At 43.6% G+C, this 25339-nt stretch overlaps 1 protein-coding gene across 5 annotated transcripts in view; it reads right to left on the bottom strand.

Annotated features, from left to right (window-relative positions):
• Window positions 1-25339, bottom strand: part of TRERF1 (transcriptional regulating factor 1) — a 144590-nt gene that overhangs the window by 88711 nt on the left and 30540 nt on the right. For all 5 annotated transcript variants that reach the window (XM_048843057.2, XM_048843055.2, XM_048843056.2 and 2 more), the window contains exon 2: window positions 13012-13062. The gene's annotated coding sequence lies outside the window, so the exon portion shown is untranslated. The remainder of the gene's footprint in view (window positions 1-13011; window positions 13063-25339) is intronic.

Raw genomic sequence — 25339 nt, forward strand, 5'->3', positions numbered from 1 at the left:
CCATCTTGAAATCATGGCCCATTCAAATATATGCAGTTCACAAAACAGCAGGCAAGAAGTGGTTATAGCAATCATTTTATTACAATCAGCTTAGAAGCCTAATTTCAAAACAGGTGGATATTCATAAAACAGCATACTGCTCTTAATTTTACACTTATTAAAACTGTATTTACTTCACATGCAGAAACCTCTCTATCGATTTTTCATTGAGTGCTCAACACTTCATCTTCCTTTTTAGATACCTCTTATACTTGAACATGCCTTTTACAGAAAGACACTTGGATTGATGCAAGATTCACCTCATTCCTTTTAACCCACTGAAAAACATGTCTGCTCTTTGTGCAAATGCCCTTTTCCATGTGGGTGTGTGGACAAGATTTAAAGAAAAGACAATTATTTAAGTCATGTACTAAAAAGAGGAAGATTCAGCAAAGAAAAAAAAAATCACTAGCTTCTTCTATTTTATAGCCAGCACTAGCAAGACAGGAGGGGTTCCCCAAGGAGCGTGGAATTCTTCCATCAACCTAGTACTGTCTACCCCAGGGGTTAGGTCAGCATAGCTTCATCTCTCAGAGGTGTAGATTTTCACATGCCTGAAAGATGCAGCTATGCCAGCGTAAGTTCCCAGTGTAGACCAACACTTAGAGCACTGGTTCTCAACGTTTTTTCATTTGCTGACCACTAAAAATTTTCAAATGGAGGTGCGGGCCCCTTTGGAAATCTACTGTCTGTACATGTAATTGAATTCTGTTCAGTCAGTGTCTTTCACAGACCCATTAGCTATAGTCAACGGACCCCCAGAGTCCACAGACCGGAGGTAGAGAACTACTGAAGTCAAGTACATCTACACTACAAATGCTACAACACCACAGCTGTGGCACTGCAACTGTGCTGCTGTAGTGTACACACTTGCTATAGCAACAGGAGTTCTGTTGCTTGTACTAAATCTGCCTCCTCAAGAGGCAGTAGGACAGGCCAAGAGAATAATTCTTCTGTCGACTTAGCAGTGGCTACATCACGCCTTAGGTCATCTTAACTACATCTTACGGCTGTGAATTTTACATACCCCTAAGCGACATATGCTAGGAACGTACATTGGTGTAGCAACGTCTCTTGGGGCATCAGAAATGCATACCCCTAAGAGACTGTTATACCAAGCCAACCCCCAGCGTAGACAGCGCTAGTTCACCAGAAAAAATGCTATAGCAGTGCAAAATTCTTCCGAAGAATTTAAGTGTAGATAAGCCCTTATTGTTGAAAACCTACATCTTAAGTGTAGCCTGAATTTGTTATCAGAGCTACCAGCCATAAAATCAGGTTTTAGAGTAGCAGCCATTTTAGTCTGTAGCCGCAAAAAGAAAAGGAGGACTTGTGGCACCTTAGAGACTAACCAATTTATTTGAGCGTAAGCTTTCGTGAGCTACAGCTCACTTCATTGGATGCATTCAATTTTCCAATGCATCCGATGAAGTGAGCTGTAGCTCACGAAAGCTTACGCTCAAATAAATTGGTTAGTCTCTAAGGTGCCACAAGTCCTCCTTTTCTTTCAGCCATAAAATGTTTTCTGGGATTTTTAATGTATTTAAGTCCGCCATGGCAAGCCTAGGTAGCTGTACTTTGGGTGGCTTTTACTGGTTAACACAAATAACAGGTCAAAAGAGCAACCATTTGCCAAACAGGAACATCGCTGGATCATTAGGGAGGGAGCAGGTGATTGTTCTTATATCCAAAAAGAGTGCTTACTTATTCTAATAAGATTCCTGGACTATCCAGGTTACTGAGCATCCAATCAATTCATGTTCTTATTCAGACCATTGTTTCAGTCTCACGGGGTTCAGATCTGGGCAGCAAGTTTAACAGACAGTCAATCCACAACTTGACAACCAGATTATATTACATAGCATCCTTTGACAGGTTTCAGAGGAACAGCCGTGTTAGTCTGTATTCGCAAAAAGAAAAGGAGTACTTGTGGCACCTTAGAGACTAACCAATTTATTTGAGAAGTGAGCTGTAGCTCACGAAAGCTCATGCTCAAATAAATTGGTTAGTCTCTAAGGTGCCACAAGTACTCCTTTTCTTATAGCATCCTTTTTAACTCATGTCACTGTCCCTTTTAATGTTGAATTTGCTTTTGGGTTCCAGCCAAGCACTTAGCATTGCTCTGACACTGCGTCTTGTGGTTTCATGTATTTCCTATTTATGAAAAAGGACCTATAGCAGTTCCTGGTTTGTTACATTTTCTTCAAATAAAAAGTGTGAGCAGCAGCTTCCTCTATGATGTAGTCTTCTATATTGGTGAACATTCTGTTCCCTTTTACCACACTCAGAAAAGCTACAAGATGGACTTTAAAAAAAGGAGGCAACAAGATAAACTGTTCTGAAACAAGAAAAGGAGTACTTGTGGCACCTTAGAGACTAACCAATTTATTTGAGCATGAGCTTTTGTGAGCTACAGCTCACTTCATCGGATGCAGATTCTGAAACAATTCACTCATCTTTAACAAAAACTGACAATTTCTTCCCCCAATTATTAGGTTCCCAGTGTTCAATCAGAAAATATTTCTCATTTCATTCCTCTTTTCACACTGCCCTCTGCCTCCCATATTTTAAACAAACTTTTAAATAATGTGCCACAGTTTTCCCAACTCCACAAATCTCATACATTCCAGTATTGTTTTCATTTAGTATTTACAGTAAGAATACTCTTTGTACATGTAAGACACCTTTCAACAGAAGACCACAAAATGGCTCATAAACATTAATTTAGCTTCACCATGTCCTTCTGAGGTAAGTATTACATTTATTTTACAGAGGTAGAAAAGATACAGACAAGTTAAGTGACTTGCTCAATGTCATTAGCCTACCTGGGAAGAGGATCCATATGCCCTGACTCCCAGAATTCCTGCTTTAAGAATTACACTACAAATGAGAGGTTCCTCTACCTTCATCCTGAGCAAAAGCAGACTTTCCCCTAATTCATGTTTCACCATATTACCTTACCATTCAAAAAGCTATATAATCTGGCAGAACTCACCAGTCACATTAACAGCCTTGTTGGCTTTTTTGTTTCCAGATACCCATCCATGGCCACATTAGCTGGACCCATTAAAAAAAAAAGCAAATATTAACCACTTTCATTTGGAAGCAATACTCTCAGGGACTGGCTTTTTTTTTTTTTTTTAAATAAACACGGTTTCCCTCCCTTGTTTCTCTGGGCAAAGCAGGGGATCCCCTGATTCCTTTATGCTGTAACAGTGACATGTTTCAAGGGTTGCAAAGGACACAGGAGAAAGTTTTTTTCCTACCTTAAATAGTTATTCCTTCTGGTTGCTCTTTATGAAAAATAATATTTTTACTCAACAGAAGAGATACAATATAAGCAAACACAAGAGAAGATGGAACTACAAACAAGGAGAGCAACACATTAGACCACAGGGACACACTGAATACACAAAGAAAACACTTAAAATATAACTTCACCAAAAACAAATCACTTGCTCTAATGTAATACTCAGACTTAGTGAGTGTGATCACGTTTTACTCTACTAATTGCACGAGCAAATACAACAGCCTGTTACTTACTCACAACTAAAGGAATTTATCTACCTAGGTTCTCATACCAGCACTAACACTGCAATATCTGAGTGTCTAACATTCTCTTCCATTCCTAAATGATCTGGACAAAGGGGTTAACAGTGAGGTGGCAAAATTTGCAGATGATACAAAATTACTCACGGTAATTAAGTCCAAAGCAAACTGTGAAAAGTTACAAAGGGATCTCACAAAACTGGGTGACTGGTCAACAAAATGGCAGATGAAATTCAGTGTTCATAAATGCAAAGTAATACACATTGGAAAACAATCTCAACTATACACATAAAAAGATGGGGTCTAAATTAGCTGTCACCACTCAAGAAAGAGATCTTGGAGTCATTGTGGATAGTCCTCTGAAAACATCCACTCAATGTGTGGTGGCAGTCAAAAAAGAGAACAGAATGTTGGGAATAATTAGGAAAGGTACAGATAATAAGACAGAAAATATCATATTGCCTCTATATAAATCCATGGTACGCCCACATCATGAATACTGCGTGCAAATGTAGTCACCCCATCTCAAAAAAGATATATTAGAATTGGAAAAGGTTCAGAAAAGGGCAACAAAAAATGATTGGGGATATGGAACAGCTTCCATATGAGGAGAGATTAGATAACCTGGGACTTCTCAGCTTGAAAAAGAGATGACTAAGTGGGGTATGATTGTGGTCTATAAAATTGTGACTGGTGTGGAGAAAGTAAATAAGGAAGTGTTATTTACTCCTTCTCATAACACAAGAACTGGGGTCACCAAATGAAATTAATAGGCAGCAGGTTTAAAACAAACAAAAGGAAGTATTTCTTCACACAATATACAGTCAACCTGTGGAACTTTTTGCCAGGGGATGTTGTGAAGGCCAAGACTATGGGTATGTCTACACTACGAAATTAGGTCGAATTTATAGAAGTTGGTTTTTTAGAAATCGGTTTTATATATTCGAGTGTGTGTGTCCCCACAGAAAATGCTCTAAGTGCATTAAGTGCATTAACTCGGCGGAGTGCTTCCACAGTACCGAGGCAAGCGTCGACTTCCGGAGTGTTGCACTGTGGGTAGCTATCCCACAGTTCCCGCAGTCTCCGCTGCCCATTGGAATTCTGGGTTGAGATCCCAATGCCTGATGGGGCTAAAACATTGTCGCGGGTGGTTCTGAGTACATATCGTCAGGCCCCCGTTCCCTCCCTCCCTCTGTGAAAGCAAGGGAAGACAATCATTTCGCGCCTTTTTTCCTGAGTTACCTGTGCAGACGCCATACCATGGCAAGCATGGAGCCCGCTCAGGTAACCGTCACCGTATGTCTCCTGGGTGCTGGCAGACATGGTACTGCATTGCTACACAGCAGCAGCAACCCATTGCCTTGTGGCAGCAGATGGTACAGTACGACTCGTAGCCGTCATCGTCATGTCCGAGGTGCTCCTGGTAGCCTGTGTGAGGTCGATCAGGAGCGCCTGGGCAGACATGGGCACAGGGACTAAATTTGGAGTGACTTGATCAAGTCATTCTCTTTAGTCCTGCAGTCAGTCCTATTGAACCATCTTATGGTGAGCAGGCAGGTGATACGGATTGCTAGCAGTCCTATTGCATCATCTTCTGCCTGGCAGGCAAGAGATGAGGATGGCTAGCAGTCCTATTGTACCATCTTCTGCCGAGCAGCCATGAGATGTGGATGGCATGCAGTCCTTCTGCACCGTCTGCTGCCAGCCAAAGATGTAAAAGATAGATGGAGTGTATTAAAACAAGAAATAGACCAGATTTGTTTTGTACTCATTTGCAACCCCCCCCCGCCACCTCCCGTCTAGGGGACTCATTCCTCTAGGTCACACTGCAGTCACTCACAGAGAAGGTGCAGCGAGGTAAATCTAGCCATGTATCAATCAGAGGCAAGACTAACCTCCTTGTTCCAATAAGAACAATAACTTAGGTGTACCATTTCTTATTGGAACCCTCCGTGAAGTCCTGCCTGAAATACTCCTTGATGTAAAGCCACCCCCTTTGTTGATTTTAGCTCCCTGTAAGCTAACCCTGTAAGTCGCCCCTCCCTGCGTCAAAGCAACGGCAAACAATCGTGCATCTGAGTTGAGAGTGGTGTCCAGAGCAGTCACAATGGAGCACTCTGGGATAGCTCCCGGAGGCCAATACCGTCGAATTGTGTCCACAGTACCCCAAATTCGACCCAGCAAGGCCGATTTAAGCGCTAATCCACTTGTCAGGGGTGGAGTAAGAAAATCGATTTTAAGAGCCCTTTAAGTCGAAATAAAGGGCTTCATCGTGTGGACGGGTGCAGGTTCACATCGATTTAACTCTGCTAAATTCGACCTAAAGTCCTAGTGTAGACCAGGGCTATAACAGGTTCAAAGAAGAACTAGGTAAGTTCATGGAGGACTGGTCTATCGATGGCTATTAATCAGAATGAGCAGGGATGATGTCCCTAGTTTCTGTTTGCTGGGGCTGGGAATGGGCGACAGGGGATGGATCACTTGATGATTACCTGTTCTGTTCATTCCCTCTGGGGCACCTGACATTGGCCACTGTCAGAAGACAGGATATTGTGCTAGATGGACCTTTGGTCTGACACAGTATGGTCATTCTTATATCTTTTAGTTCAAGCAATCAGAGCTTGCAATTCTTGTGCCAAGGCCTGAATTCATTCCCCACAGTCAACTAAGGTTTTTCTGCAGATGGAGCTATGGGTTCTCTCTCTTATCTAAACCTATTTCCATAATAGGTCTTACCAAAGCCTCTTGCTGAAACTCAGACGACTCTATAGATGACCCCGGGAGCCAGGTCAGTCTGGAGAAAGTACAAATGTTCGCCCGCTTTAGTCTTTCAAGTAGCCTTAGAATAGTGAGGTGAAGTTCAAAACTCCAACATTTATTAGGGTATTCAGAATATCCCATCTTATCCCTTTCATTCCCTAATACCATGCCAGGAAACCACAGAAACAAACACCGTCTCAGTCTGATTCCCACCTTCTGACCAAAACTCAAAACCAGTTAGTCCCTCTGAGTAACTGATACACGGAATGTACATTCATGAATTACCATGGAGATAAAGCAGACAACACTTAAGGTTCTGCAGCATCTTCTGTATTGTAACTTGGTGTAACACTAAGTTTTCTAGGTGGCATGGTCCATCCAAGGGACGACACATGAACTTACATATCACGTGACACAAACAAATTCCAAGCACCTTTTCAATGTTTTACAACTGATGGCTAAAGCTAGCTGGGGGGTCAGGACATCACTGAGACAAGATGTGCTTCTTAAACTCAGTTGGTTTGTGGAGCTTCCACTAACTGTGAAGCTCATTGGAACTCAAAGAAAGCTTCCAGAGAAGGGAGATGGAGTCACTGGCTTCATCAGTCCTTCCAAAAACTACAGAAAGGGTGATATCTCAAGTTGGAAGCCAACAGAAAAAGCTGGGAGGGAAAGGAAATTGGGTCACAGGTTTTATTTCCCCAAAGCTCTTAGACAAATTTGAAGGATGTTTAAGAGGGACATGATGGAGACAAACAAGTTGACATTCTTCTCTTTATACAGCTTCAGCTAAGGACCAATGAACATTTGTTTCTACTTATACAGGAAAATATACAACCTGTTGCTATTATAATTAGACTCACATTTTCAAAAAAGGAGAGGTAGGGTCAAAGTGAAATATTGGCATTCAATAATGGAGTAAAAGAAATTCATCTGAGGTTCAAACCTGCAAGACATCTGTAAATGCACAGAACACCCACTGAAAGATGACCTTGGGGTTAAGATAAAGCTATTACCAGCTGTGCACAAACTTTTGGGGTTGCCCTAAACAAGTCACTCAACCTCTATGTGCCTCAGTTTGCCCATCTGTATATTGAGGAGAACACCTTCCTACATCACATAGATATCGTGAGCTTTAACTTTCTAATATTTATGAGGCATTCAAATAATACTATGGCAATGATCACCGGTAAATTAATAACAATAGGAGTAACACATTGTAGAATTCAGAGCTCTAGTTGAAATAAAGCAGCAGAGAGCACCAATGTAAGCAATTATGTTACAGTTATCTTGCAGGGGAGAAAAACCTGTCTGCACACCTTATAGCAGCAGAACAAGTCTGAACGGCTTAACTAATAAGAGAGTTTTGTGCTACTTAAAAAAAAAACAGACCTGAGGTAAAAGTTTCCATATTGCTTATTTTTAAAGAGCAAAAATGTGGTAAATGTTTAAATATATTACTTTGGTTTTAGAAAATCTGCAAACTAAGTAACCATTTGATTCACAATAGACAGTTTTAAGTATGAATTTATTATTCAAGCTTTAATTACTATATTTTACCAAATTTTTTTTTGTAAAGGTGAAGTTAAGATTGATACCATACATGAGTAATATGAATAAAATTCCTTAGAAGAATGCTGTAGTTAGCAAAAGGGAAAAAACACAAACTACTGTATTAAAAAGCCAAAGCCAAAAGATTCAGAGTTATGGTTAACTTTACAAGAAATCCAAATATTTGAAGATATGGAAATTCAACTGAGATACCCAAACTGTCTTAACTATGCCTTTTAGGGATCCTAACTTCCCATATCCCCTCTTTTGTTTCTTTTATTGTTAGTTGTGGGATCCTGCCAGGATATATTCTTGACCAATACTATTTTATATATTTATCAATGACCTACAAGAAAATATAAAATCAACAGCGGTAAAATTTGCAGATGACAAAAATTGCTGGATCAGTAAACAGTGATAGGCACAGGTCAGTTATACAGATCAATTTAGATCTCTTGTTCAGGTGCGCTTATTTGAACATAGGTTTTAATACTGCCAAATGTGAGGTCATACCTCTAGGAATAAAAAGCATAGGTCACCTTTATAAGATGGGGGACTATACGGTAGACTGAAGTGACATTGAAAAGGACTTAGCGTATGTCACCACAGAAGTCGGGAGGGTGCTTCCCAGCACTAAAAAATAGCACCATAGCTGCAGTAGCTCAGGCTACTCCACACTAAAAACCTGCCTGACCCGCCGCCATCTATGCCACTGCAGCCACACTGCTATTTTTAGTACGCTAGCTCTCCTCCAGCTAGCACATCTGCCTACCCATGCTTGGAAGCACCCTCCTGGCTGCTGTGTAGACATACCTTAATGGCAATGGTAAATAATCAGATGCAAATCAGGTGCTCCCAGTGCACAGTGGTTGCTAAGACAATGAACACGAACCTTGGATGCGTAAGCGAGAGACTATCCAGTAGAAGTAGGGAGGTGGTATTACCTTTGTATATTGCATTAGTGAGAACATTAATGGAATACTGTGTCCAGTTCTGGTGTTCTTACTTCAAAAACGATATTTAAAAAACTGGAAAGCATCAAAAGGGTAACAAGAATGATTTGAAATCTGAATAGGCCTTCCAGTGAGAGACTTAAGAAGCTCAATCTATTTAGTTTATTGAGGGAAAGGTTAGGTGGTGACTTACCACCAAGACGGCCCAGTGCTTCAACAAGATCAGCTCATGAATGAAAACAGCTGGCTGAAGCTGAACCTGAGCAAAACAGAGCTGATGCTGCTGGGCAGAGGAAAACATTTTCAACAGTTAGCAGCCACAGTGCAATCTCCTTTGGTTAAAGATACAGATCCACAATTGGTCAAATCAGTCCATAATTTAGAAGTACTCCTGGATTCCTCGCTGACACCAAGCTCTCTCATAGCAGCATTCACGAGTAACGCTTTCTGTCATCTCCAATCGGCTAGGAGACTTCAACCTACCCTGCCAAATGATGACCTGGACTCAGTTATTCACAACTTCCTCACCTCTCGGCTGGACTACAGCTATGTGATATACTTTGGCACAAAGGCTTCAGCGCTTAGGAAACAACAACTAGCACAGAATGCTGCAGCACATCTCCTCAGCAACACAGACTAGCAGGAAACTTGTTCTCTGCTCTCTCCATTGGCTTCCAGTAGAATATCAAATTGAATTCAAGGTCTTGGTCATTATCTTCAAGGCATTCCATGGTCTGGGCCCAGAGTATCGAAAAGATTGCTTAAAGCTCCAGGATGAAGATGCGGTTGACAGTTTTCTCCTCTCACACAATGGAACTCTTAAGAGTGAGCTTCATCCATACAGGAGACATTACTTTCTTCACCAGGTCAAGACCATGGAATTAAATCTCTCAGCAACTACCATCCTTCCGCTCCAAGTGCAAGACTCATTTCTTTGCATTTGCCTTCTCTAAAAAATATTTAGCGGGGGGGGGGGGGTCCCTGTCTTGTTTTGGTAAGCTTGTGTTTTAGTATTCCATTCGGTTAAATAAGAATTTGTATAGTAGTTTTTTTTGTGTGGAATGCAAGGCTGGAGTTGGTACCAGTTGGTAGTCTGAGTTTCTTGTTTACTTAGAGCAGAGGTGGGCAAGCTACAGCCCGCAGGCCACATCCGGCCCGCAGGACCCTCCGGCCCAGCCCCTGAGCTCCTGGGTCAGGAGGATAGCCCCTGGCCCCTCCCCTGCTGTTCCCCCCTCCCACACAGCCTCAGCTCACTGCGTCGCCGGCACAATTCTGTGGGCAGCAGCGCAGCTGCAGAACCGCAGCGTGACCCAGTGCTCTGTGCTGCGCGGTGGCATGACTGGCTCCAGGCAGGCGGCACAGCTACCTGTCCCAGTGCTCTAGGCAGCACGGCTGTAGCCCCACAAGCCACCAGTGCTCCAGGAAGCGTGGTAAGGGGACGGGGGGGGTTGGATAGAGGGCAGGGGAGTTTGGGGTAGTGGGCAGGGGTGTGGATAGGGGTCGGGGCGGTCAGAGGGTGGGGAACAGGGGGGTTGAATGGGGACAGGGATTCTAGGGGGACATTCAGGAATAAGACAAGGGGTTGGATGGGGTGGTGGGGGGCAGTCAAGGGCAGGGGATGGTCAGGGGACGGGGTGGGTCAGATTGGGGGCTGGGACACGCCTGGCTGTTTGGGAAGGCACAGCCTCCCCTAACCGGCCCTCCATACAATTTCAGAAACCTGATGTGGCCCTGACACCCAAAAGTTTGCCCGTCCCTGACTTAGAGCATCACCATGGGGGCAGAAGTAAGGTAGTTTGGATATCTGTCAAAGGCTCCCCTGAGCCAGGGACCCCATGGAGCAGGCTCACCTTAAGTTTTACAGCAAACAAATGAACACTGAGCTCAAAATAGCTACTTGGGCATTACAGTCCATAACAAACAATAGTCTTGCACAGAGATCCAAGGCAAACACTGTCAACGTTAAGCCCCTAACTGGGCCAGGTTACTTGGGTTAGGGCAGGGAGAGCCTTCCTTCCCTGGCTTCATCCTGTCCCATAGTAAAAGCAGCCAGCCCTTTTTATCTAGCCTGCCGAGTCCTGATTGACCTCCACCTGCTCCTGGCCCTTTGAGGCGCTGGAGGACCAATTCTTGCCGATTCTGCCTGCAGCTGATCAGGGGAGGCCTCTTTAGGAAACCCCAGAGGTCCAAAGTTGCTGCTCTTCCCCTTCCATAAGGGTACCGTCTTAGTACAGGGCCTTCTGGTAGACAGCAGCAAGTGCCTAGTAAGCTCCAACACAGTATCCTACCTGTCAATTTCCATATATTAAAATATTTGGAGTTTTAGTAAATTTAACCTTAACTCTGAATTTCCAGGCTTTTGAACTGGGGTGGGGCGGGGGGGATTTTTTCTCCCGTTATATCCAACTTTCTTGTAAGGATTTTTATCATAAAATTAATTATATGTTCTATCAACCTTAACTTCACCTCAGCAAAGTTACTGTCTTGGATACTGCTTATTTTTTAAAGCTAGTCTGAACGTGGATTGGGGATAAAGCATGGGGTAGAAGCACTCACTCCTACCTTTCAGTACTAAGGGTGAAATCCTGGCCCCACTGAATTCAAAGGCAAAATTTCCATTGACTACAATGGGGCCATGGTTTCACCACAGGTCTTCAATTGTGTCAACTTAGTGAACTAAATTTTACTTCTCTCCATTTTCCCTACTTTTGTGGTTTTGGAGGGGTTTTGGCTGCAAGTGATGAAAAAAAAAGATTTTTTGGAAACTGGTGAACGTGTTTGTTATTTTGGCATTGTAAGTAAGTAACCTCTGTTCTGACTTACTTTGAAATTCGGGGGGGGAAGGGGGGAACAAAACATCCGTCAAAGAGCTCACTCACCTACCAGTTCTAAGGAAGGTCTCTCTTTTTTTGTGGTATTTAGGAGCAGGGGTTTCTAATGAAAATTAACTTGCAGTCTTAATTATTAAGAGATTGCTCCCTCTCCATAGCAATGGTAATGACAGCTGCCTCTTATATAACAGCATCATTCATGTGCACAGCACTTTGCAAATAATTAAACTAATTATCACAACACCCTGAGAAAGAGAGAAATCAGAGTATTGCTATTTCACTGATGGACAAACTGACTCAAAGAATTGAGGTGTGTTACCCAAGCCCACAGGGGTCATTGGTGGGGCCGCAGTTAAAACTCTGAAGTTCCTATCTTCCAGCTCCTTTTTCAATCCCTTATAGCTATACCACACCACCTCCCTATATTACATATGCATTACAAACACAGGGAAAAAAACTGCCTATCAGTGTGCTTTGCACACAAAAACTGAAAATGGCTCTTCCATTTAATTTCCACATCTTTATCAATATTTTATAAGAAATTGAAGACAGTGTCAACTACTCAGTGACTAGAGCAAATAATGTTACAGAAATTTTAGATACTTGTACAGTTTACAGTATAGTTTGGCCAGGTAATCCATAATAAAACTGATTTTTACCCAAATGGACAAGATAAGAATCTTAAACAGGTTCCCCCATCCAATATTTTATAACAGAATACTCATGACATTTAAACTCGGGAAAGCTAGTGAGACAAAGATGGGAAGGGGGAAGTGGGTATTCCATTTCTACATTAAAAGCAGAACCAAAAAGTCTGTTCTTTCATAACATGATACTTATTTAAATATACCAAAGACATACTAAATTTATGGAGAAACATCATTTCTAGTCCTCTCAGCCACTGAAGTTAAACACGTTCCCTTGCAGCTTTCCTATAATTTGCTCAACAGGAAAGCAATTAACCTATTCACATTTCTTAGGATATTACTTGTATTTATATAGGGCAAATTTTCCAACTTCACTGCCTGAAGTTAGACACCCAACGCCACATTTAGGGACTTAAGTGATTTGTTTCTTCAAAAGACCTGAGCATTCACATTTCCATTGTCATCACTGGGAAACTAGCTGCAAGTGCTCAGCACCTATGGGTGAAGGGGGTTGGGGGTGAAAATCAAGCAACTTTTACTTAGCTGCCAACAATGTGAATTTAGAGAGCTATCTCCATGTACTCAAGTTAGAAAATAATGGATCTATGAATTTTCCCAACTGCAGAAGAAAGAATTCTCCATAATTTGTAGCAAAGAAAATAAAACTATAACTTAAGTTACCTGTTGTTGAATTATTGAGATCAGCTTTCTTATGTCTTCCTGAGCAGGCTTCTGTGGGGACAAAAACATATCATATGTTTAGGGGAATTATTCAAAACAGCCTAGTAAAAGATTTTTGTGCTCCTTTGAATTAACAAAGGAACAAAATAAAACAAGCTACAGTATATCCATTTAGTCAGAAAACACCTGCTTAGTTAGGCCGCAATCCTGCTCCCAAGAATGTCAGTACTTATATTCCCAATAACTTTCATCATGCAGGAACAGGCCATTACTACTCAATTTACTTACTACACTGTAGGTTTACTAAATCAGTGGTTATCATTTCAAGGACCCAATAATAAAACAAAATGTTTGCAAAACAGAGTGTTACTGCAAAATGCATTAACGCAGTACCTCCCATTAATGGATTTTTAAAATAATCTGAATATACATAAGTGTACCACTTTTCAGAAGATCAGTATTAATCTAATTCTGACATGTTAAGACAAGTAACCTTGGCATTGCAACTCATCAAGCCCAAACTAGCAGGGACAGGAAGTCCTGGTCACTTATTTCCTTGCCAGTTCCTTCCAAAATCCCACAGTGCAATTTCGATGAACAAAGTGATTTCATCTCATAGTGTTTCTTATAATGCTTTCATACTTCTGACCAACTTGTCAGCGAGGCTCCCAAGTGGAACTTGCAGAACTAGAATTAAGATTTACAAGGGCCCCAGGCTCTGGAAAGGGAAAAGAATAAAAGACTGCTGGCGGGAGGAAGGAAAGGTGCTCCAATGGCAAGTCTGGCACCCACCAACACACTGCAGCATTACCCACTCTCTCAGTTTTATTGTAAGTCTCACAATTTCTATTTTGTTGTGTTTTTTAAAAGAGTTCTCATGAATTTCTGACTGCTGGCTTCAATCCTATGAAATCTGCCCTCATCCAAAAGGAGACAACGTCTCTCATTTCTGTCAACAGGACCCAAGCTACAGGCTGCCCTTAGCTAACTAGCTACCATGCCTCTGACCTTTGTAGAGGAAAGTGAGGCTGCTCCCAGCAAAGATGGATGCCATCTCCCATTGGCTGAAATGGGGCTAACAGAGGGAAGATGGTGGCTCCTCAGCCTCCATATGAATGCCAGGGGACAGGAGAATGCAGAGTTTCAGGAATGAGACCATTGGGGGGGGGGGGGGGGGGGCAAGGGAAAATGTGCTAAGAAAGAGGATGTACAGGGATGATCAGGGAAATGACCCGGGGGGAGCGGGGAAGGGGCAGAGGAAATAGGAGGCAGACTGGGAGGGTGCAGGGAAAAATAGTGTGGCAGAGAGAGAGCCTGTGGTAGGGGAGACAAGGTGAAGAGAGGGAAATATAAGTGGGCAAGTTAATGAGGTAGATGGGGGACTGGAGATTATAGGGGATCATGAAGGGAGAATATGAGTGAGACAGCTGCCTATTCTGCCTGGTTACAGATGGGGAGGGGGAATTATGAGTCATTGAGTGCCAGCTTCTCTCACACATGACAGGAGAGAGTAAGTGCAGTCCCTTCCAAGCAGTGAACAGGGAAGCCACATTCTGTGTATATTTAAGGTTATTTTTGATCCTGAAATTATCTTACACAATCTAGGAGTGGAGAGCTTCCCCTTACAAGGTGAGAAATATCCAAAAGCAGGCAAAAAATGTAATTTATTTACAGTTTTAAATCTTGTTTTTAATCCAATCATGAATTTTTGGGCTCGGACTCATGATTTTTGAATGTTTGGTGTTAGCAACATGGCCACTGCCAGAAAAGGAATCAGGACTCTTGAGCTACAGAATTTGCACAATACGATAGCCCAGCCAAATGGCTATTTTGTTTGTGTTTGGCCCTATACAGTTAAAAGCCTGTAAAACAAACACTAGTTGATGTATTACCAACAGTGCCTATGGTAAAGGTCTACAGGAATCCCCTTAACAACAAGGAAGAACCAATACTCAACCGTAATGAAACTGGCTAGTCAGCCATCATCAAGAGGCCTATTAGCAACTGAACAAAAGGCTCAGGTGCCACTTCATATGGGTGAGAAGGCTGCAGAAATGACTAACACTGTTTACACCACAGCAACAAACCCCTTGTAATTGAGTCAGCTGGACCAAACCAGTTTGAGAACCTTTCATTTTTTCCATATTAGCTATGATGACTCAATTTAAGAACACCAGTTGCACATCAGCTCTGCTGTTTTAAATCATGTCAACTGCAATGCCCTCTTGGTACCTATTTCATAGCATCAGTACAGCTTCCAGACATAGTGAATTGTGGAAGATTTGAAAAGGTCACTTATGCACTATGGAACAGCAGCAGGAGGACTAGCTGAACCATTTTAGCTATTCTGTGTTCACATGAGCACTAAACCAGTTCAGATTGAACAAGTTATTTAGACCTTCTGAAAGCAAGTTTAATCTATACAGTTCTGGTGTTGGATCATATTAAAGAAGTTCTGTATTAAAATCACAAATGAGTTTGATTCCCCATAGTTTAAATTCCAGGGTATTACTAATTAAGAGGTCTCTTGGTTTTTGGTACTGTTTCTCTCCCTCTGTGTGTGAAACTTGCAAGCTGCTAATTGTGTTAGTACATTCTAAGACAGAGTCTGTTCTCAAAGCAATTCACAGAGAGAGAGACTCAAAGCAATACTCTAACAACAAACAGCACCCAGAGACTCCCCGCCCTTTTGTTGTATTAACAATTGTGATTAAAATAGAGATAGAAGATGTATGTGGATAGATGCTTGGTGTGGATAATAACTGAATGATCAGGGAGGTGCCAGCCTAAGAATCCAGTGTTCATCGGCTGAAGAAGGCGTCAAGTGGAAATAATCAGAGGACCCCCGGAGGACAGACTGGAATCCACCCAACAGCCTCAAGAATGGGAGAACCAAAGAACAAGATAACATCTTGGAGCCGTCAGGAATGTGCTATCTGCTGATTGATTCAGCAACAGCATGATGAAGCAATTCCCATAGACTGGCATAGGAAGAAATTCCTATAAAAATAGACTCTAAAAAGCGAGAACTTTGGGGTCTGATTCTGCAAACCAACTTCCAGGAGCATCAGATGAGCATCTGACAAGGCCCTGCTCCCTCCTCACGTCCAGGCCACCGGGCCAGTGGCTTGGCATGAGCAACTCTAAGGCTGGTAACTATGATAACCACCTGTGTGTGTGTGTGTGTGTGTGTATGAATGAATGTGTGAATTAATGTGAGATTGAATGGAATGTTATAACTATAATTAACTGCTTACTATGATTCTTTCTGTATTCACAATAAATGTGGTATTTTGCCTTTTTCCCTTTAATAAGATCCTGCTGGTTTTTATTTTATTGGTATAACACTGGGAACATACGCATGTGTACATGTGATGTGATTTACAAGGTAAGATACAACAGTACACTGTCCGGAATCCTTAACACCCGGTCCATACTGTACCTGTTGGGGACACAGACCAACGCCAGCCATGCCTGTAGGGACCTGAGACGGAGTCACGCGTGCCGGACCCTGTAAGTGCATACCTCCATATGACCCAACCGTCTCAGGCACATGTGGGCAGTGGTGAATGGTTGGGCACCCAGAGCCGAGATGAGGTCCACCATGGCTTGGAACAGAGTCTTGGGAGGAAGGCTTTGGCTCGAGTGGTTCTCAAGTTCTGCCTCAATGAATTCTATATGTTGCACTGGGGTGAGGGTCGACTTTTTGTCGTTTATTATTAGGCCCAGGTCGCAGCAGGTGGAACAGACCAGATTGAGATGCCTGATCAGAGGACTGGCACCTTATCAACCAACCAGTCATCGAGGTACGGATAAATCTGGACTCCCCAACGTTGCCGGTAAGCAGCCACTGGTGCTATACACTTTGTGAACACTCTCGAGGCCAACGAGACCCAAAAGGGCATCGCTGTTAACTGGAAATGGTGCTGGCCCAACATGGAAGAGAGGAAAAGCAAGTGCCCCAAGGAATATGGAAATATGGAAGCAGTGTCCTTTAAATCAAGGGTGGTATACCAGTCTCCTGAATTCAGAGAGGGGATGATGGAGGTCAGGGAGACCATACTAAACTTCAACTTTTTGAGAGACTCGTTGAGGCGGTGCAGGTCTAGAATAGGTCTGAGGCCCCCTTTTGCCTTCGGAATAGAGGAAGTAACAGGAGTAAAATCCTCTTCCACTGCCCCTAGGCACAGGAGGTTTTCAACCTCCTGAACGAGGAGTTGCTCGTGAGAAGTGTCCCTGAAGAGGGACAGGGAAGGGTGGCAGAAGTGTTGGTCAGCTACAAACTACAGGGTATAGCCCGATGAGACTGTGATGAACACAGAGGTCCAAAGCAATATGGGACCAGGCCGACTGGAACAGGGTGACCAGATGTTCCAATTTTATAGGGACAGTCCCGATATTTGGGGCTTTGTCTTATATAGGCACCTATTATCCCCCACCCCCGTCCCGATTTTTCACATTTGCTATCTGGTCACCCTAGACCGGAAAGCGTGGAGGTGGTTGACGAAGACGGGGAATGGATCTGGTGCAGTGACTGAAGCATTGTCCTTGGATGCACCCTCAAAATGACTGCTTCTGGCTGCCTTGATCCCTGGAAGGATCAGGCTGGGCATGTGGATGAGATGACGACTGGTGGCATCACTTAAAACCCCTGTCTTGGTCCTTTTTGTAGAAGCTGGAACGAGGGGTACCCCAAGACCTTGATGACGGCAGAGGCAGGAGGGGGGGGGGGAACACGCGGAATGGCTTTCTGGCCTGCTGAGGAGTATGTAGGCCTAAGGAGCAGAGGGTGGCCTGGGAGTCTAGCATCAGTCAGCTCAGAGAAGAGCCCTGTTCCCTCAAACGGGAGGTCCTAGAGGGTGGATTGCATTGCCTGGGACAGCCTGGAGGTCTGTAACCAGGAGCTACACCTCATGGCTATTGCAGAGGCAACCATCCTGGACACCGAGTCCGTGGCGTCCCAGGCCATCTGGAGGACACCCCTGGCTACCACCTTACCCTCCTCTATGAGAGTGGCAAACTCCTGCACCCAATCCTGCGGGAAGCTCGCTTTGAACCTCCCAATGGAGTCCCACAGGTTGAAATTGTATCTGCCAAATAGGGCCTGATGGTTAGAGACCCTGAACTGGAGGCTTGCTATGGAATACATTTTTCTGACATAAGTCCAGCCTCTTGGCATCTTTATTTTTAGGGGTGCCTCTAGCCTGGCCTTTTCATTGACAGCAGACACAACCAGGGACCCCACAGGAGGGTGTGCATATAGTATTCACACCCCTTTGTGGGGACATAGTACTTCTTTTCCACCTTCTTGGATGTGGGCAGAATGGAAGATGGTTAGCCACACTGACTTAGGAATCTTTAGGACCCCTGGGTGAATGGGCAATGCAACCTGGGCTGGGGCAGAGGACGGAAGGACACTGAAGAGGTCATTAGGCTCCTCAGCTAGCTCCTCAACCTCCAAGTTCAGGTTGGTCGCCACCCTTTTAAGTAGGGCTTGGTGCTCCCTGAAGTCAACAGGGGGGCTACCAGTTTGCGAGGGCCCCACCACCACCTCATCTGGGGACGATGAGGATGACTGCACTGCCAAAGGCTGGAGGGCATCCCCTTGCTGCGACGGGGACTGCTCCGCAGCTCGGCACCGCTTCGGATTGGGCTCTTTGTGCCAAAGCCGGTGCCAGCTGTGCTGGGGGGTAGCGTGTCCAATGCTGCCCGGGAGAAGTGGTGGGAGTATGGTGCCAGCATCACAGTCACCCCCCACGGGTTCCAGTACTGCCACGAGGCAGTCCATGCCCCTTGACCCCATGCCAATGCTGAAAGTGTCTTGGCAGGCTCCTGGCTGGGAGACGATTTGCCCCAAACAGTGGAAGGGCTAAACTGTCCATCCGACCACTGTCCTTCTGGTGGTCGGGGCCGTGGAAGCTTGAGTCTGTCGACTGACTCTTGTCAGCAACTGGTACAGTGAAGGCGAGGGCTGGTGCCTGCTCGAAGAAAGCACCAGGGCCCCGGAAACTGGTGCCGTGACCAGGAATGGTCTCATGTTGGAGGAGACAGACGCCTCGGAGACCTGTAAGGCGATGGCAACTGGCGCCTTGGCAATCTCTGGTGGGAGGACCGTCGGTACCAGGAACACGGGGATCAGCGTTGCGACTCTGGAGTGGCGCATCTTGTAAGCGGAGACCATGGTGTTGGAGATCTAGGCCTCCTGGCTGGAGACCGGGGTTGTGGTACCAGGGTCCTTGGCCGTGACGAAGGGGAACAGGGCCTCTGGTCTGGGACCACTGCTTTTCGGGGCGGTCCCATCACCCGCTTGGTCGTCTAAGCTGGTGTCTTGGCAGGATCAGCCATGCGGCAAGGCATCTGTGATGCCTATCGGCCAAACTGTTCTTTGGCCGCTGGGCCCGCCTGAGGCGCAGATCGCCCTGTGATGGGCCGAGACCCCCTACTGCTCCCCAGAATCGGAGGTGGGTCCCTGGCTGGGCTAGAGGGTCTGACCACAGCGGTACCACCCGAGAGCCTCCGTTGCAGACACGAGGCCTAGCTCAGGTCCTTTGCCCGAAGTTCCCTTGCACGGTGCCTGCAGACCAAACTACTTCGACTGCTTCTTTGGTACCGGCGAGGGGGAATGGTGCTGGATGGATTGTAGTGCCAGCATTGCAGATGCTGAAATACCGGGTGTGGAATCAGAGTGCAAGGACTTTGATGCTGGGTGCAGAGCAGCCTTCATGAGGAGGGCCCTTAACCAAATGTCCTGCTCTTTTGGAGTTCGGGGGTGAAAATATTTGCAGATCCAGCACTTGTCTTTTCGATGAGACTCCCCTAGGGACTTCTGACAACTCTCGTGAGGATCGCTGATGGGCACTGGCTGGCTGCACTCAGAACACAGCTTAAAGCCTGGGGAGCGGGGCACAAAGTCCCAGCCAGGACTCTAACTACTAACCTGCTACTAGAACACTTTATTTGTTAAGTGATCACTGGCTAAATAACAAAGGAGAACGATCTAAACAGTGAAGAACCACTAATCCTCTTGCTAAGCAACACCAGGTGCTCCAACCAATCATCATGAGGGGTAAGAAGGAACTGAGAAGGCATAAGGCTGGTGGCGCCCGATATACTGCAGCATGAGAGCAGCACTCCAGAGGACGCCACAGCCAGCCCTACAGATACCGCTAAGGCAAAAGTCTCCAACAACTGTGCACATGGATGTGCGCACCCCTAGAATGGAATCGACATGAACAAGCACTCGAAGGAGGACTCAATCTAATTTGGAAGGATAAAGGGCTGAGTTTATTCTACAGGGATTTGAACCTGTGGCACTGAGGAGTCTAGGCGATTAGCTGGATCTGACCATTAGGGCTAGTCACTTCACGGTATGCACTCCAACACCAGCCAAAAGACAAACAGGAAGTCATGAGCGGCATAGAAACGATATAGATTTGAGGAATTCAGAAAAGATAACACGCGGTACAGAAGTGACAGCACTGGGTGGTGACTGATCAACAACAAATTAATAAACAATTCTTCTGTGTCAGTTCCTATCCAAAACAACTTAACTGTTCATTGTTTGGACTTTAGGATTCCAGTACTTAAAGTCAGTATACAGGAAATAGAAATTGAAATAAGAATGTAAGCCTAATTCTAGGATTTTTGACATTCACTTGCACACCTCCCACTTGTCATTCCTCACCATGAAACTGCCCATTCACTGAATGTCTGGGTTAGATACTGAAAGTTGACTGAAGGTTACATTTTATTTTCCAAGTATTAACACTATTAGTCAGCAAACTTTTCTGTTACCAGAGTGAAGGGGAGAGGTAAAGGCAGGTTTCAACTTAGAACTGCAAGTCCTATGCCTACTAGTACTCAGCTTCTCTTGCAATATTTCAAATCTGAAGTGATTATTTAACAGGGGAAACAAAAACAAAACTTTTAAGAAAGTTCACATAGATCAACTACTTTTTTTTGTTTTTGTAAATGCTTCAAAAATATATTAACCTTATTTGTAACTTTAATAAGGACTTAAGTTACAAGAAATTCAGCTAGATCAACTGAAATATTTTATAGTTTTAGTATTAAATTTTCCCCTGCATCAGAAGAGTATAGTTACCTTAGTCTTCTTAAACCTGAATACAGGCCTCCATTATTCTAAGAATTAAAGATCTGATCTACCTGGGAAGATCCCTGTGCCTGCAAGCAGATCCATTTACTTCACCTGGGTTTCGTTTAAGGGTCTACCAGCACAAATCAGCTCACAGGATCAAAGCCTAAATTTTGTATACTTATTAACAACAAAAAATTATGTTATTGTAGTTACCAAAGGATTGTGATGGACACTGTACAAACACAGGGTATGTCTACAATGCAAATTAAGGTGTAACTGTAGCATGGGCAGGCATACCTGCACTAGTTTTAATCTAGCTAGCATGGATAACAAAAGCAGTGAAAATGTGAGGAAATGGATCCCAGTGTGGACCAGCAACCCAAGTACATATACAGGATCGCCTGTGGGCATGCACTGGGGTGGCTGTCCCACACTGCCACGTCTTTACTACCATTGTTATTTCTGCCAGCTAGGTTAAAGCCAGCAAGGCTATATGCCTACCAATGCTGCAATCATACCTTCACTTGCAGTGTAGGCATACCCAAAGATGGAGAGAGTCCCTGCCCAAGAACAAAGAAAGGATTGGAGACAGAGATATAATATACAAGTAAATTAATATCATGATTTTTTGCACAGTATCATTTACAGAGGGGGGGAAAACACTGTTAAATTGGGAACAGAGGCAGGGTGAATGATTTGCACTAGCAATGTGTGGGGTTTTATGGACAAATATTTTACATACCATGCTAATCTCCTCACCCTATTCAGAATACAGTAAGTCAAAACATCCTGATTCCATTTGCAATAAAGAAAATCTTTTTACCACCAATCTGAAAGCAAATCAGCAGCAGCATACAAGCCTTGCAATTCAGAAATAAAAATCTAATATTTTATAAATTAGGAAAAAAGGCAATTTCTACCCTCAGATTAATTACATAGCATTAGGGGATTGAATCACCTGCAATGATTTTACAATCCTGGATATAAAAGTAATAAGAATGTTTGTTACAACATGCTCTGTAAGAAATATTGGAAGAGATTCCCCTCCTAGAAAGGGGTTAGAAGGTCAAAGTGTGCAATTTTATGACTAGATATGTCAACCTAATAAAACGCAGCACCATCACATGAAATATACGTAGCTAAATTATGTAATTATGAAGATGAGGGACTAACACCATTGGCCAGAGGTACTAGTGTCATATATTGTAGATGTTTCTACAAATCCCCGTCAATGCATCTAAATCCTGACATGCAACACTCCAAATACAGCCTAAGGTACAGTCTACGTATAAGCAACCAGTTATTAAACATGGTAATTTTTGAAATAAACTAACATATACCATGGACTGAGAAAACCAAATCGCTTTTGCAACATTGCTAACCCCACAAAATTAAAAAAGTAACAAGACTGGCCCCAAAATCATGAGGGGTTTTGTTTGTTTTTGTTTTTTAAATAAAAAGACTAAATAAAGTTTTTTAGTCTGTCTTAATTTTTTAACTCCCCATTCCATGTGTGTGCCAATTAGTTTTCCCCACTCTGAGCACCAGACTGGGAGCTAAGAAATGCTGAGATGTAGTCCCAGCTCTGACAACTATGACTTTAGACAAGTAGCTAGGGCTTTACACTCTAAGATGCCAAGCACCCACAATTCCAACTGAAGTCAATGGGAGCTGCAGGTGCTAAGAACCTCTGAAAAAGGCAGATCCCATAACCATTCTGTGCCCCAGTTTTCCCATCTGTAAAATGGAAATACCACCAGTTTCCTATCTAACAGGGGTGTTGTGACAATTCATTTTTGTACAGCACTGTGAAGATGAAAAACGTACACTAAGTATTAAAAATGCTTCATGTAATGAATGCTGTTTCCTCATCCTTCATAGATGAAATTCCTTGTCACTATTCCCTCTTTTTATTTATCACTTGCACTACTCACCCATTTTTGTTGTCAGGAACTGATTGATTGTTTTTGCTGTTACCAGACAAGGGTAAAATAAGTTGCCTTCACTATAATTTTGTTTTCTCTAAATGGGGATCAGCTGCTCTGTCCATGTAAGAGCAAGATTTTATTTAAAAAAAAAAAACAACCCCACACACATGCACAAAAACCAGAAGACTGGCAGTCATGACTGAGATCTGATGCAAGTGATATAGGGAAATGAATGCATACTCACGGAGACAACCTTCAATAGCCAGACCTCTAAAATTCCAGTGATCTCACCTCTTGCTGGCTATATTCACAAAGCTCATACAAGAACCATAGGAAAGTTTGTTCTATTTAACAAAAGTAAATGTAATTTTGCTGCTCCTAATGTAAATATTTTTTTAATTGGTTGACTTTTTTAACCTCCCAGACCCTATTAATTTGTCACATTCACACTGAACCACCAAGACAGAACTGGTGCTCAGACTCTATAGTGGGGAATGTTATAGAAAATATAAGCTAGAAAGATCCACTCTACCATGGTCAACTTAATAAAATGAATCAAGTCAGACTGGAGATTGAGTGTGGAGAAACAGGGAGGAAAAGAAGGTTTATAGAATGAGTCTGTTCATTATTCTCATCAGGCTGAGGTCTCACTTTCACTCCCCTCAGGAAGAAGGATCTATTTCATAAGTCTGCTCTTTGAAACGGCTGAATATAAAACAGGTTGCAAAAAACCAACATAGGGAGAATTCTGCATAGACTTAGTCAGTAACCACCCTGTGACAGAGGAGCATTATGGCTACCCTTTTGCCTCAATAATCAATATGGTATCTCCTAAGCATTTGTGCCATCCTCACAGATGAGCTATAGTATGAATCATGAATGGAGAGGAACACCTTCTGGCAGAAGTCAGTCTGAATGTGAGAAAATGGGCATGGAGAATTTGAGATGCTATGCAGCGTCTTTGGTGAGGCCTAGAAAACTCTCTTCCACCATAGTGTCCACCTAGTCCCAATCAGAACTGCTCCAGTGACAAAAAGCCTCATCAATCTAGGCTGACTCTAAAGGCAGAATTCTCATTTTCTTGCTGAACAGTTTTCTGTATTCTGCAGATAGAATCAACTAGATTCAGACACAATTATCCAACTCGGTGGGAGCAGAGATGCATCACAAGGTAGCAAATTTATCTTTCCTGTGTCAGCTGTGGCCAGCATCACTCACAGACAACCCTAAAGATACTTTGAGATTTTTCTAATATATGCAAGATGAATCTATGTTCTACATGGCTACTACAAACCAAGCATCATAGATTAAGATGGTCATCCAAACACAGTTTCTGGAGCAACGGTTGGACAGCCAGTCGTTTCTATCTACCTGGCACACTGCTCTTCCACTAGAATGAAGGTATTAATCTCAATTAATTAATAAATTAATAAATTACCACAATGCTTTTAAGGAAAGATTATTGGAACAGTTTTAGCAAAGGAGTTCGAGTGCAATCTGGGATCTTCAACATTTAACTGACCACTGACAGTGTAGTTAGAAGCCTGGGTACAACACAGTGGCCAGAGTGTCTCAGCGATCAGTCTTCTTCTACTAATAAGCAAAAGCCATGTGTCCATGCTGTCTTCCAGGTCTGTCCAAAGCCTTTGATACAGCAACATGCTGTTGACTGACACAAGTGGATGGAATAATTTTTGAGTAGCTCTGGGAAGTTGCTCTTCTACCCTGAAGGCGGTCTTTTGCAGAGCACCACAGGTCTCTATTCAGCCAGTTCTCATGTGTAAGAGGCACGTGCAGACAGACCTGAGATTGAGAGGCTGCTTGGCCTGCAATGCCACCATCATGCGGCAGCCAAGGTGTACCTTTGTTAGTAGGACACAGATGTCCTTGTTTTCCCAAACCCAGACTGAAATGGGAGCTTGGATAAGACTAAGCTGGGGAGCTCAACCTATAAAAGATGTAGGCGTTGCTGATGGGTCAGGGACACTTGTTCTGACACTTTTAGGGATGTTTATGAAAAGAAAAAATTAGGGAGGAATTAGGAAGGTTGCTTAGACCTCTCTCTCCTGCTTCTCTCTCCTCCTCCAGAGAAACTGGGACCTCTCTCCCCCATGCTCCCCTCTCCCCAGAGAAACTGGGACCTCTCCTCACCCTTTGTCTATAGCCAAGAGAGGGGGCCCAGACGCCGCCCACCACCACCAAAGAGGGAGGAACAGCCCTAGGAAAGCTGTCCTCCTACGCTGTCAAGGGCCCTTAATTACTTTGGCCAGTCCCAGGCCTGGACCTCCTTCCTGGGATGATT

Source organism: Caretta caretta, chromosome 3 (assembly GCF_965140235.1).
Source record: "Caretta caretta isolate rCarCar2 chromosome 3, rCarCar1.hap1, whole genome shotgun sequence".
Classification (NCBI taxonomy): Eukaryota; Metazoa; Chordata; order Testudines; family Cheloniidae; genus Caretta; species Caretta caretta.